Below are 14,570 nucleotides of genomic sequence, written 5' to 3' on the forward strand. Positions count from 1 at the left end.
CAGATTTACAAATATATACACTCTACAGAGTAGATTCATTGCAAAGTGCTGAAGGAGACTGGTTGAGCCAAATCAATTAACCAAGAGACATGGAAAAAATATTGATTATTTGTTAAAAAAATAAATAAAACTAAATTATTTGTCATTTGATTGGTAGCAGTTTATGAGTTATGATGGATTTCTACATTTGTAACACATTCAAAAACTAACCTACATTACGCACATTTCATTACAAAAGCAAAACATGAATAATTATCGCTGTCTTACCTCTACTTAGAAATGAAGTCCAACTGCGCTCTTTCTGAACAAAAATATCGGTCACTTTCCAGTAAAAGTTCTTTTTATCTTCTTCAGTTCTAAAAGTTTCTCAGTCTCAGTGGAGCTCACTGCCAGGGAGGAAAGCCTTCCTTCATCAGTCCTGTTCCAGCTGTATGTTTAGAGTCTTTTTAGTGCTTTACTTGTTTAGCAAAACTCGCTAATAACACATCCATAACTTGCTTTGACTCTACTATTTGGGGATCAGAGCGGTGCCCCTTGAGCGCCCCCTGCCTAGAGGCCAAGGAACTGCCGGCCTCACCTACAACCAGCTCTTTGGCTTTTATGATTGCCCAGCAGCACACGAAAACACATAGTTTAATGACCAAAACACAATTCGTAATCCACATATATTAAATTGTGGAAAATCAGTTCATCAGTGTTTGAACAATTGAATTTATGATCTAGAGACAGGAAGATGCATTCACGGAATGGAAGTCAGCGCAGTTAACGTGGGATTGCGCAATCCCAGGGGAGGCCAAGATCGCTGGCTTGGTGGCGCTTCACTATCAAGCACCACCAAGGATTTACGTTAAAAATAGCCAAAAGTCTTCGATTTTAAAGAGAATATGATAAAAAAAATAAGGAAATTAGATTAAAAAAACAATTATTATTACATATGACTGAGTGAATCACAATATATATTGTTATCATTATTCTATATTTTCTTTCTTTCCATGATTGCCTCCCCTGAATGCATGTCACTGCTATCTATAACTATAACCCATAAACTTTGCACAACATTTGCATATTTGCTCATTTTGCATCATTGCATCTCCAACTAGCATTACAAATGCTGTCGAACTCTCAGTTTCTAAATGCATTCTCGCACAAATGCCCTTTGCACAATCAATTCAGTACATACAAATGGTTTTAAAAATACTTACCTGTACACTGTGACTTTCTCATGCATTGTTTACACTTCAATTGTTTACTTTTAAATCACTGCTGCACCTTATACTGTAATTTAAATTGACTGTAATTTACAAGCTGTATTCTTGCACAAATTGCCCTCTGCACAATCAATTCTGCATATACAAATGTTTTTTAAAAATACACACCTGTACACTGTGACTTCTCCTGATTTGTTTGCATTTCAATTGTTTACTTCAAATCACTGCTGCACCTTATACTGTAATTTATTTTACTGCAATTTACAAGCTGTATGCAACGGAATTTCGTTCTGTATGCACTCTGTGCATACAAAATGACAAATAAAGTTTTCTAATTCTCTCTAAGTCTATCTATCAATCTATCCATATTATATTATAGCGTTACTTTTCAAATAAGTCTGATCCATATCTGAACTATGGATCTTTGCAAATGTTCTTGCCATTACTTCTACTTTTTCTTCATTTGTTAATGCTGTTCCTTCTTCATGTTTTAGAACTGGATATGTTCTCTCTGGTCTATTTCCCTTAATTTTCCTAATCATTCCCCATACCTCAGCTATAGAAGTTGTTCTGCCTATTGAATCACAAAAATCTCTCCATTTTGTCTTCTTTGCCTTCTAAATAACTTTCCTTGCTTCTGCTTGATCTTTTTTATATTTAATTAATTTTTTTAAATTATGTGTTCTTCTCAAAACTCTAAAAGCTATCCTCCCATTTCAAGTCTCTGCTCCGCTTAGAAAAAAAACATGATGTGACGTTACTTTCGGTGATGTGCCCAAATATGGGCATAATGGCCGCCCTGTTCACAGTTCTGGATGGCAGAGCTCTGGATGATGAGAGCTGTGAACTGATCACAAACTTCATAAATTTGTTAAAATTCAACGGTTTGCTCTAAAATTCTGAAAATATTTACGTATGTCTAAAAGTGCTTTATCTAACTACGTGATTTTTAATATGGTCATTAATGAAACGGTTTCAGAGAAAAAAAAAAAACTTTATAGTCCTTTACATGTCAATTTAAATTTCCTGTAAATTGGTCAAATTGACCTGGATTTTTACCAAACTGAAACACATGTTTATCCTGGCTGTGCTTTACAGATAGAGGCCATTTTTATTGGCATTGACCAATATTTGTGGAAAATACACTGATTTCTCCATTTTACAAACTTTTAAAAAATCAGAGTGTGCAACTTTCAGAAACCTCAGTAGATGCAGTGAGAGAATTGTTGCACCTTATTCAAGGAATACATCCTGAAAATCTGAGCTTGTTACACCACACAAGTGATTTTAGGTGAATTTTTGAAGTTTTCAAGTTTTTTTCCACACTTTTGGAAATAGACCCCGCCCACTTGTTTCATTCATTACCATTTTTTATTACTTTAGTTCAGGGTTATGACTGGAAGGGGATGAAGAAGGTTTTGTAAAAATCCGATCAGCCATTCTTGCGTAGAAGATTTCTTGACATCACAGCGCCCCCTAGTGATGAACGATCCTCAAACGCGGGTCACATGTGCAAAATCTTATTTGTAGTTTGGGTTATAAAGGACATGTTAAAATCTGTTATGGTTTTAGAATAATCAGCAATTACATTTAGAGCTAGCTAGCTAACAATCACTTATTGTAGCGTTACTTTTTGAAAAAGTCAAAATTCAAAAATCTGCCGCGTTAACTTTTTTTATTTGTCCATGACACGCTCATATGTAAAGTTTTGCGCGGATTGCACAAAAAATGTAGGAGGAGATTAACAAGAAAGGTCCAACCTTTGTAGCCATGTAGCGTGAAAACCAGCTGGGAAACGAAGGGTGTGCCAATTCCATTTATTTTGCAGAATCATCCAATAAACAAATTGATGTGAAGTTTTTTAGTGTGGGACCAGTAGTTTGGTGGTTATAGGCCAAAACGCGTTGTCCTTTGTTATAGCGCCCCCCAGTTGTTGAGGGGTCTGAATTTCTGGGTTTGAGTAGCGGTGCACAATGATTCAATAAGTTCGTTACAAATCCGCATGGGCCGCCCAACGCGTTTTAGCGGAGAATAATAATTACCCGTAATAATAATAATAAATAATTTAAAAACACACGAAAAACAATAGGGTTCTCTGCTCACAGAGCAGATGAACGGCACAGCCGTTCGCCTGCGCTGCGGGCTTGGAACCCTAATAATAATAATAAATAATTTAAAAACACGAGAAAAACAATAGGGTTCTCTGCTCACAGAGCAGACGAACGGCATAGCCGTTCGCCTGCGCTGCGGGCTTGGAACCCTAATAATAATAATATATATATATATATATATATATATTTCGGCAATCTAAACTTTTTTTTAAAAATTCTAGAAACCACGGTTTCAAAAAGTGTTTATTTGGGTTGAATGACTGCAGCATTCAAAACAAATGCACTTTGGGGACCTCAATTAAACGTAAAAAGGTTAACTAATAACATAGAGGTTTTTCGTTTCATATTTGTCCAGCCCAAATTAAATTGAAATACGGAGATATTAACATAGCTTAAACAAAAAATATCTCAGGGTTATAAGAAATAACATAGAAATGACTGAAACTGGGGATAAGGTTGTTTTTTTGGGGGTTTTTTGGAGCCTAATTATGGAGTACAGTTAACCAGAGGTGTGGGGAAAGTATTCAGTCACACTATGAATACACAAAGCTTGTATTTGACAATAGATTCATGACAGCTATAAAATACCAGATTAGAGGCTTTTTATATTGTAATTTTAGAACATTAATAAAATGGCAAACAGCATATTGGGAGAATATGGGAGATTTTTTAACTAAGAATTTTACTGCTGCCTAAAGAGAAATCTTTAAGAGCAACAAAATATCAAACGGTCACATTAAACACGTCAACTGTTACAATCATTTGTGGTTATCCGGTTATGTTAAGCTAAGGCGAACCTCAGAGGGACAGTTCAGCCCAAAACATGGACAAAAGATATGATAAAACAAATCTGACCATGATGTAAACATTGGAATGTGGTTTTGAAACTGGGGCAGTGTGTTATGTTTCTGGGGCACGAACAGAATATCAGCAAAAATTAGGGCAGTTCCAGATGTGAACAGGTTAAAGTTGTAATTATAATCTTGTTTTTGTTTTGGACAGTGTCTTTGAATCTGAATCACGGGGGGAAACTCATAAAGGGAGAGAGACACTGGAAGTTCATAAATTTAAAGAGAAAATCATTGCTTGTGCTCACGAATAACTAAGTCAGGTCACTTTAAAAAAGTAGATCAATAGAGATTTGGGATGTTGTATATATTTAAGAGCATTAATAATTGAATTTGCATGATCAAAAGGGTTAGAAAGAAATCAAAACAATGCTATAAGAAAATAATATATATCATATTGGAACAGACAGATTACGCTCTTTGGGAGCCATTTTATTTTTGGGTTTTATTGTTTTATTTCGTTTGGTTATTTCTTTGTTAAATGTTTCATTTGCTTTAATTTTTGCATCACCAACGGCATAGTAGCTACATTCAAGGTAGTTCTGAAAAAAATAATTTTAAAAGAAGGAGATGTTTTTGAACAAAGTTTCAGAATGAAAGAAAGACTTATACCTCCCCTGGACCAACCAAGAACTTAGAAACCAAGAAGTTAAGAACCAAAACACTAAAAAGACCAGGTTTTCTTTTGTCACCTAAAACACTAACAGAATTGTTTTTCTCTGAGTTACTTCTTTCAGATGATGGGAGATGAAGCTGCAAAGCCACCTTTGTTCCAACAGAAGACTCTGGAAAGTGAGCTCTTTCAGGTCGTATGGTAAGAAGTCATGATTTCAAATGGACATTCAGGGATAAACAAAGGTGACTAAATTCTGCTAAGTTTTAACCAACTTAGGCCAGGTAATATTGAGACCTTCTAGCGGAGAAAGGTGGCTTGAGAAATTTTTCATGTACCCCTTTCCACTGTTCACCTTCCCACTGTTGCCCTCTCCACTGACTCACATTAACATTTCTATCCTGTCTTCTGCCTTTTTTCTTGCAAATAAACCTGGTCATATATAATTTGAATGTGCTAACGGAGAGATTTTAGTCTCTTTTTCTTAGGCATTCTCAGATGCAAGTTAGCACCAATCGGTGCCACAATGGTCCAGGGGACGGAGAAAAAAGGTGATGTACTTGACTCCTGCCTAATTAGGCCATAGGCTGAACCCTGTATCGTTCAGGTTCGCTCCACCTATTTAGGGACTACTAAATGACACCTACAATAAAATCCTAAGTGAATTTTGAGCCCATAACCAAAAGTTCTCCAGTCGCTTTGCGCCAGTATTTTTACAGTAATTACTTAAAAGTGTAACTATATCGGTAGCCTGATCACACCGTAATCACACCGCTAATCTACACTCGAATCAAGCCGCCTAGCCGTTAGCCAATCAGACCGCGTCATTCAGGTACGCTCTCGCACTTCGAGCGGAAAGAAAACAACAACAACAACAAACATGGCCTCTCCCGTGGAGCAGCGTATTCCCGTTGGATCAGACAAAAAACGCCAGAAAAATGAGGATTATATATGCATCACACACATATCATCGGTGGACAAAGAACGGACACAGCCACTAACAGTTGTTCGTTGGAAGAAGCTGGTTGTATGTGCCCGTAAGTGGCTAGAAATTGACAGAATCGACCGCACGTTGGCGGAGGCTGTATGTGTACACGATGACGAGTTCGCCAAAAATAACAATGATGATGATTCCACGTCAACCCTGGCTTGTCCAGACGAAACTCTCCCTGGCTTCTTGGAGGTACACAAACTTGGTTTTCATCCAACTTGCTATAGACGTTTCATCGATAAGAAACGAATTGCCAGTGCTGAAAAACTAGCAGAAAAACGGGGATCATGTGGTGGTGACAACAATGGTTCTGATTCTGATCACGAATCTTCCACAACCACGTTCACGACTAGTCGGCCACCATCTCCAAAACGGTTGAGATCCACAACTAAATCATCGAGGTCTGGCAATGTACTTCCTGCTGTCTGTATAATTTGCAAGAGGTTTGACCGCTTTGTGAAAGAAGGACACAAGACAAAGAAAGATAAATTGGTCCAAGCAGAAACTATAAATGCTGGTGAGTAGATAATTTGCAGACTGCATCTTTGTTTGTGGCTTATAACCAAAAGCAAAAGTAATAAAAAAAATGCATGTGTAATTGGTGCCAGCCCAAGCCTGCTCATATCATTATGAAAAAGGCGTATGAAGGCTATGTGTAGGGCCTCAATAATAATAAAAGGCATTATTATGAACTTGATAGGCATGTGATGATAGGCAATTAATTCATTTGTCAAATAATGGTTAGATTTTAAATTTGTCACCCAACTACCAGTTCAGTCTCATAAAACAGAGAAAAGGTATTTGTTGGCAGCTGGTTTATGATTGAAATTTTTTTAACTCTCTCTTTGCTAGGGAGTTTGGTTAAAGCAGCTGAACTGAAAATGGACGAATCCATCCTCAAGAATGTACGTGGAAAAGATTGTGTCGCAATTATAGTGCGGTACCACAAACGGTGCTACAAAGAATATACAAGATTTCTGGTGGCTACAACAAGTGATGAAAGGTGAATTTCAGATAATTCAAGTAGAATATTTGTGAAATACAAATACTTGAGAGTGAACCTTATATTGATGGTAGGGTTACATTCTGGGGTTAAATGTTTTTGAAAGTTGATTAGTCTTACAAATGAAGCCCAGTTTATAGAGAAATTATATTGTAGTAAATAATGTAGAATAAACATTTGGATGCAGTTTTACATAAAACATTTTAACCATAAAATTGTATTAAATGAGATATTCTATCATTGTTAATTTTAAGATTGAGTAAGCATTTTAACTAATGTGTAGTTTGCATTGTTTCACACAGGATGCCAAAAGCCTGGGAGTATGCCACTGTGTACACAGAATTTTGTGACAAAATAATTCGGGCACAGTTGATTAAAAAACAGGAAATCTTCAGGATGAAAATGCTCTCTTCCCTGTTCCAGAAAATGATACAAGAACACCATGGTCATGGAAGTTACAGGTAATTATGATTCATTAATAGAATTATGATTCATTAATAGATTTTGATATTATTCACATCAGCATATATTTAATATTCCTTGTAACTTTTTCACAGATCAGATCTTCTGAAGAAAAGACTGAGGCAAGACTTTCCCCAACTAAATTTCTACAAGCCTCCGAGGAAAAACCTGAGTGAAATTGTTTTTACAGAAGCTACAGGACTTCTCAACAAGGGTTCATCAACAGAAACTGAGTCATCAGGATCGCAAGAGACTTTGTCGAGTGGTGGAGAGACAGTTCAGCAAGGTCGTACATATGCAGCACAATGAGACCATACCAGAACCATTTATAGTGCAGGTATAATTCTTAAACAAGCAGTTAAGAGTGCCCCTAAAATGAGTGCCAATTGGCCTCCTACATCTGAGGATCTAAATATTTCCTCAGCTAGAAAGATTGTGCCAATTGAACTGTATAATTTACTTGCTTGGTACATAGGTGTAAGTGATGAGTTGACATTATCTAACATGGTTAATGTATCGGAGGAGGTTGATCTTCGTCTACTGTAAATCTGCCAAGATATTATTTATTTATCCTCAAAAGGTAGAAATCAAACGCCAAAATCTCTAACACTTGGTTTAACTCTGCGCCACTTGACAGGGTCATTTCAGGTTGTAAATATGGTGTGTAAACTTGGTCACTGTGTCTCTTGGGAATCTGTTGTAGGTTTTGAGACAAGTCTTGCTCAGCTTCAGTTGTCCAGAGGTTTGGATCTCCCACAAGGGTTTGCCAGTAATAACTTTACTGTTCTAGTGTGGGACCATGTAGATTTTGGAGAGGAAACATCGTCAAGGAAGGGTACCACCCATCACACTAATGGAATCATGATTCAGAGAAAGTATTCTGAGACTCTAATTCCCCAGGCTCAAGTGGGGGAAAAAAAAGGTGTAAGGTCCTTAAAGCCCCAGGAATCGGTCCTTGAAGTATATCGTCGTAGACCAAGGCAAGGTCCAGGCAGTGTGGCTGATAAGTCGAAGGATTCTGAAGATATTCATGTGGAAAAGCTTAGGTTGTCCAAATCGTTAGACTTTGCTTACATTTTGTCAAAGTTCACTACCTGTGCTTTGAGCATTATTCCAGGTTGGACAGGGTTTAATATAGCCTTGACCAAAGGTCAGACTTGTGAAAAATCTGTGATCTATTACCTTCCAGTTATCGAAGCCTCTCCAACAGAAATGACAACAGTCAAAACAATTCTAAAGAGAAGTATTGAGAGAGCAGACCAGTTACAACTTCCCCACATTGTTCTTGTCTTCGACTTAGCAATATATGCAAAGGCACAGGAGATACGCTGGCTTGATGATGATATCCAGAAAAGGGTCGTGATCCGTCTTGGTGAGTTTCATACATGCATGTCCTTCTTAGGAATGATCGGGAAACGGTTTGGTGATGCAGGGCTATCTGATTTGTTAGTAGAAGCAGACATTGTTGCAAAAGGTTCGGTGAATGGAGTGATTTCAGGCCATCACTATAACCGTAGTATTAGAGCTCACAAGCTTTTATATGAGGCATTACAGCGCCTGCGATTTGCTAACTTTGTCGCCTCATTACCTGATGAAGAATCAGAAAGGATAAATCAAGTCATGGAGACTTTGAAAACATCATATAATTTGTTACCTGTGTCGGTTTTTGATCTCATCCAGGCTGAAGATTTCCAAGATATCATGAGTTGTTATCAGAACTATGTTGATACTAAGAGTGAATCTAGTCATATATTTGCCCTTTGGAGTTCTTATCTAGATATTGTCCAGGTATTACTTAGCTTTATCAGAGCAACCAGAGAGTCCAATTGGAATTTGCATATTTCCACTCTAAAGTATATGCTTCCATGGTATTTTGCATATGACCACATAAACTATGCCAGGTATCTTCCAGTTTATTGGCTTGAAATGATGAACTTGCCAGACACCCACCCTGCATGCTACGAAGAAATCTCTGAGAAAAGAAATTGGACTGTTCAACGCCAAGATACATATGGATTTTCATCCACTGCATGTGATCAGGCAATCGAACAGACATGCAACCGTGACACCAAAACTAGTGGTGGGCTGAAAGGTATCACACTGAATGGAGGAGCAACTCAGAGATGGGTTCTAGCACAACCCCATCGTGCTGCCATAACACGACAGTGTGGATCAATGGCCGGTCTCAGTCACGAGACAAGGAGCTCCAAAGAACTTGACCTGTCTCGGATGAAGAGGAATGAGAGTGACATCAGATCTATAATAGATTCTGTTGACAGCATGATCAACCCATTCGAGTATCAAGGAATGGATCTTGTGTGTCTGAGTTCAGGGGCAGTTGCTACATAGGAAATAAAGACAGACCTCCTTGCAGCAAAACTTAAGGGTGAGATGGCTGTTGATCAGTATATCTCGGAGCGCTTGGTCACAAACAAAACAGATGTGTTCAGACCTCTGAAAATGATGAAGCTGAAGACCTTCAAAGACCTCCAGAAAAAGCCATCCAAAAAGTCATCTAAAGACTCTGATGTGAAGAGTGATCGAAACATATTTGCTAGACTTCTTATTATTGGTCAAAATAGCAAGGTAGATCTACGAGAAATCCTGTCTTATTCTCTTGGGCCAGTTTCATATCCTCTTGCAGCTGATGATGGCACAAAACTTGCCAAGACTAACAAAGCAACTCTTCTAAATTTTATAGAAGAAAAGGTGACAGACTGTCTATTTGATGGAAAGCCAGATGATGCAGCATTGATGATTGATGGAATGGCAGTTTTGCAGTCTGTTAGCTCTGTTCCAAGCACATTTGGTGAGTTAGCTGATAGAATACTCCAGGTTGTCATTAGCCTTGCTTGTAGGTATAGCTGCAGGCGAGTTGACTTTGTTACTGACCGTTACCCTACTATTAGCATAAAAAATATTGAGCGATCACGGCGTAGCTCTTCAGGGACCCAAAAAACAAGTATATACAGCAAAGATCAGAAAACTCCAAAACAGTGGAATAAATTCTTATCAGATGGTGACAACAAAGAATCCCTGGTGGAGTTTCTTTTCTCTGTATGGAAGGATGCTGATCTCAGTTCGCTAAAGCAGGACATTGCCATTTTTGTGGCTCATGGAAAGGATTGCCATCTGTTGAGGTACGTTGGTGGTAAAGTTAGTCTGTCTGTTGTACCGGAGCTGACTTTATGCGACCACGAGGAAGCAGACACCAGGCTTTTACTACATGCTAATCATGCTGCTAAGACGTTTAGCTCTGTCATTATCAGAAGTCCTGATACAGATGTTGCAGTTATCGCTATATCTCTGAAGTCTTGTTTGCCTGCTCACTTGAATCTGTTCTTCTTAACCGGTACGCAACAGCATACGCGTATGATTGATATCGGCAAAGTTGCTTCTTTTCTAGGTGTTAAGATGAGTGAAGCATTAATTGGGCTCCATGTCTTTACAGGATGTGATTCAGTCAGTGCTTTCTTTGGCAAGGGAAAGAAAAAAGCTTTGGAGTTACTGATAAAAGAAGAGAGATTCTGTGATGCTTTTATCAAACTAGGTCATAGCTTTGATTTGGAAGACAGATGTAGTTCTGAATTGGAAAGGTTTGTTTGCCATTTATATGGTCAGCAGGTGTCAAATGTCAATGAAGCACGGTACAACCTATTTTGTGTATCTTCCCCTTCAGAGAAGCTTTTGCCTCCTACAAAAGATGCCCTCTACCAGCGCATCTTGCGAGCCAATTATCAAGCAGCTATTCACCGGAGATCGCTTGAGAAACAGATCTGTGCTCCTTCTCCTGAGAGTCATGGCTGGATTTTAGAAGGTTGGGCATTGTCTATAAAGTGGATGACTATTGCTGCTGCCCCGGATGTGGTCCTTAATAAATCTCGCTGTTCTTGTAAAGTCGGAAAATGTTCTCAGGGTAAATGCTCCTGTTTAAAAGGAAAAGTCTCTTGTTCCTTTTCCTGCAAATGTGTGGACTGTGAGAACCGTGATGCTACACCTGATGAATTGTCGCTCCAGACATCGGAGAGCATTGATGAAATGCCAGACTCTGAATCAGATGAAAGTGAAAGTGATTTTGATGATTCTTAATTTCATTGCGTTTTCTATTGTAATTCTCAAGTCGTAACAACCTGAAGTGATCCTAAAAAGTTTAACATCTCTTGCTGGGTCCAACAAAAGTCATTGTTTAAAAACAGAAATGTCTTCGTGCCTAGTTTTCACTGTTCAAATTTTAGCTGTGTAAAATCTTGCTTCCAATATTGTAACTGGTCTGCTAGGTGATAAAATTCACACCACTTTTCATAGTTATTAGTTAACCAGACACAAAAGGAGATCTTGCTATTAGCGTTTTTCAATTGAAAATTCAAAGATTTGCAGTTTTCATGTGCAATAAAGATATATTATGGGCAATTGTGAAATTGTTAAAAAGTGTATTTTTCATTTAGAATAACTCCTTACTTAAAGCACGCAGAACGCTTTATAAGCTCTGAGTAAGTATGAATGTCTGTGGGAATCAAAATTTTGAGTCCGATCGCCTGAATAATAAAAAAGTTACAAGGGTTTGAAAAGAGAAGAAGATCCAAATTTGTCACTTTTTTGGGTAAACTGCCACCTTTGGCACCCATTTTCTCAAATACTGGCAGGAATCCCATCGAGAACTTTTTTCCCCAGCTCGAGTACATATTTAAGATTGGAAAACTGCTGTCGAAAAGTAGTCCCCAGGTTAGTGGAGCGAAATCCTATTTCTAGCCTCATTTTGAGCTTCAGCCTATGGCCTAAATCCAGTTTTAATCAAATTTTGGACAAAAATTTGTAATTTTTACAGAAGCTGCATAGAGGTTTAATGGGGAATGTGATGCTACAAGGTTAAGAGAAATTTACAAAGAGGTTGAACTATCTGTAAAATATTTTGCTTGGTTAAATTTTTGAAGGGATCAAGATCTGGGGTAAAGGGGAAGAACTTTAACAATAGTTCGTTTTAGAGGGAATGATGTGGTTGTGTTTTGAGACAGTTTTACTGTTTTGTTTTGTTTTTTATTTCTGTTCACTACACTACGGATGAAGATGAACAATTCTTGTATTAGACAATTTAATTTTGGAAAAAATCCATATTGGCAAAATGCTGGCAGAATTCCTTGTGGTTTCAGACACAACGATTGGAGGAAGAAGATTCATGGACAATCCATTGTCTCTTTTGTCTTATTGTTTCGTCAATAAGACAAAACAATAAGATGGTGCTGTAGCTTATGACATAAATTTTATATATAGCACCAATTCATGAAACATGTCAAGGCACTTTACAAAGTAAAATTCAATCATATTATACAGATCGGTCAAAAGTTTCCTATATAAGGGAACCAGCTGATTGCATCAAAGTCCTGACAAGCAGCATTCACTCGTGGAGAAGCGTAGAGCTACAGGGAGAGTCGTCTGCATTGTCCATGGCTTTGCAGCAATCCCTCATACTGAGCAAGCATGAAGCGACAGCAGAAAGAATAACTCCCCATTAACGGGAAAGAAAAGCCTCCAGCAGAAACGGGCTGAGTGTGAACGGTCATCTGCCTCGACCGAATGGGTGTTACAGAAGACAGACCCTCTGCTCTGTCTTCTGTAACACAACAAGACAGACAAAGAAGCACACATTGATCCAGTAATCTGTTCTACTTTAGATGGTAATAGCGAGTGATCTGTCTTTGCTGGATGATGTCACAGCTAACAGAACACCAGACCAGGTATACCTACTATGAAGAAAAAGAGAGAGAGCAAAAGTTAAAAGCTGAAATGACAACAGTCATTTCAATGCAATGCAATGCAAAACTGGAGAACAGTAGACTGGAGAAGAGTAGAAATCAGTAGAGTGAGAAAAATAGGCCCTGATGTCCTCCAGTAGCCTAAGCCTATAGTAGCATAACTATAGAGGTAGCTCAGGGTAACATGAGCCACTCTAACTATAAGCTTTGTCAAAAAGGAAAGTTTTAAGATTAGTCTTAAAAGTAGACAGGGTATCTGCTTCACGGACCAAAACTGGGAGTTGGTTCCACAGGAGAGGAGCCTGATTGCTAAAGGATCTGCCTCCCATTCTACTTTTAGAGACTCTAGGAACCACCAGCAGACCTGCAGTCTGACAGCGAAGTGCTCTGTTAGGAACATACGGGGTAATCAGAACTCTGATATATGATGGAGCTTGATTATTAAGGGATTTATACGTTAGAAGAAGAATTTTAAATTATATTCTTGATTTAACAAGAAGCCAATGAAGGGAAGCTAAAATTGGAGAAATATGATCCCTCTTGTTGATTTTCATCAGAACTCTTGCTGCAGCATTTTGGATCAGCTGAAGGCTTTGAACGGGATTTTGTGGACTTCCTGATAGTAAAGAATTACAATAGTCCAGCCTTGAAGCAACAAATGTATGGACTAGGTTAGATGCTGAAAAACTAACCGTTTTTCAGCATCACCCCTGGACAGAATGTTTCTAATTTTGGCAATAGTCCTCAGGTGAAAAAAGGAAACTCTGGAAACCTGTTTATTATGGGATTTAAATGACATGTCTTGGTCAAAAATAACACCAAGATTTTTTACTTTATTACCAGAGGCCAAGTTAATGCCATCCAAATTAAGTGATTGATTAAGAAGTTTATTTTTTTGAGGACTCTGGTCCAAAGATTACAACTTCTGTCTTGTCAGAATTTAAGTGCAGGAAATTTAAAGTCATCCAGCTTTTGATTTCATCAAGACATGACTGCAGTCAAAGTAATTGATTGGATTCATCAGGATTTATGGATAATGCATAAGCATAAGCATAACAGTGGAAATTAATCCCATGCTGTCTGATAATTTTGCCAATCGGAAGCATATATATAGTAAAGAGAATTGGTCCAAGGACTGAACCCAGTGGTACTCCACAAGTGACCCTAGAGTTTAAAGAAGATTTATTATTAACATGAACAAACTGGAATCTGTCCGATAGATAAGATTTAAACCAACCCAATGCTTTCCCCGTAATTCCTACAGTGTGCTCAAGTCTTTGTAGGAGAATATTGTGATCAACTGTATCAAATGCAGCACTGAGATCAAACAGTAAAAGTACAGACACAAGTCCATTATCTGAGGCCATGAGAATATCATTGGTGACCTTCACCAGTGCGGTTTCAGTGCTACGATGAGCTCTGAAGCCTGACTGAAACTCCTCAAGTAGGTCATTACTTTGTAAATGTTCACAAAGTTGATTAGCAACTATTTTCTCAAGAATTTTAGATAAAAAAACATAAGATATAGGTCTGTAATTTACTAACTCATCTTGATCAAGAGATAGTTTCTTAAGTAAAGGTTTA

At 38.0% G+C, this 14,570-nt stretch overlaps 1 long non-coding RNA gene across 1 annotated transcript; it reads left to right on the forward strand.

Moving 5' to 3' along the window:
- The first annotated feature begins 6,705 nt into the window (after positions 1 to 6,705).
- Positions 6,706 to 7,422, forward strand: LOC118563590. The gene is made up of 3 exons (XR_004931285.1): positions 6,706 to 6,774; positions 7,077 to 7,235; positions 7,332 to 7,422. It is a non-coding gene; the product is annotated as an uncharacterized LOC118563590 (long non-coding RNA).
- The last annotated feature ends 7,148 nt before the right edge of the window (positions 7,423 to 14,570 follow it).

The sequence above is a fragment of the Fundulus heteroclitus genome, chromosome 7 (assembly GCF_011125445.2).
Source record: "Fundulus heteroclitus isolate FHET01 chromosome 7, MU-UCD_Fhet_4.1, whole genome shotgun sequence".
NCBI classification, from domain to species: domain Eukaryota; kingdom Metazoa; phylum Chordata; class Actinopteri; order Cyprinodontiformes; family Fundulidae; genus Fundulus; species Fundulus heteroclitus.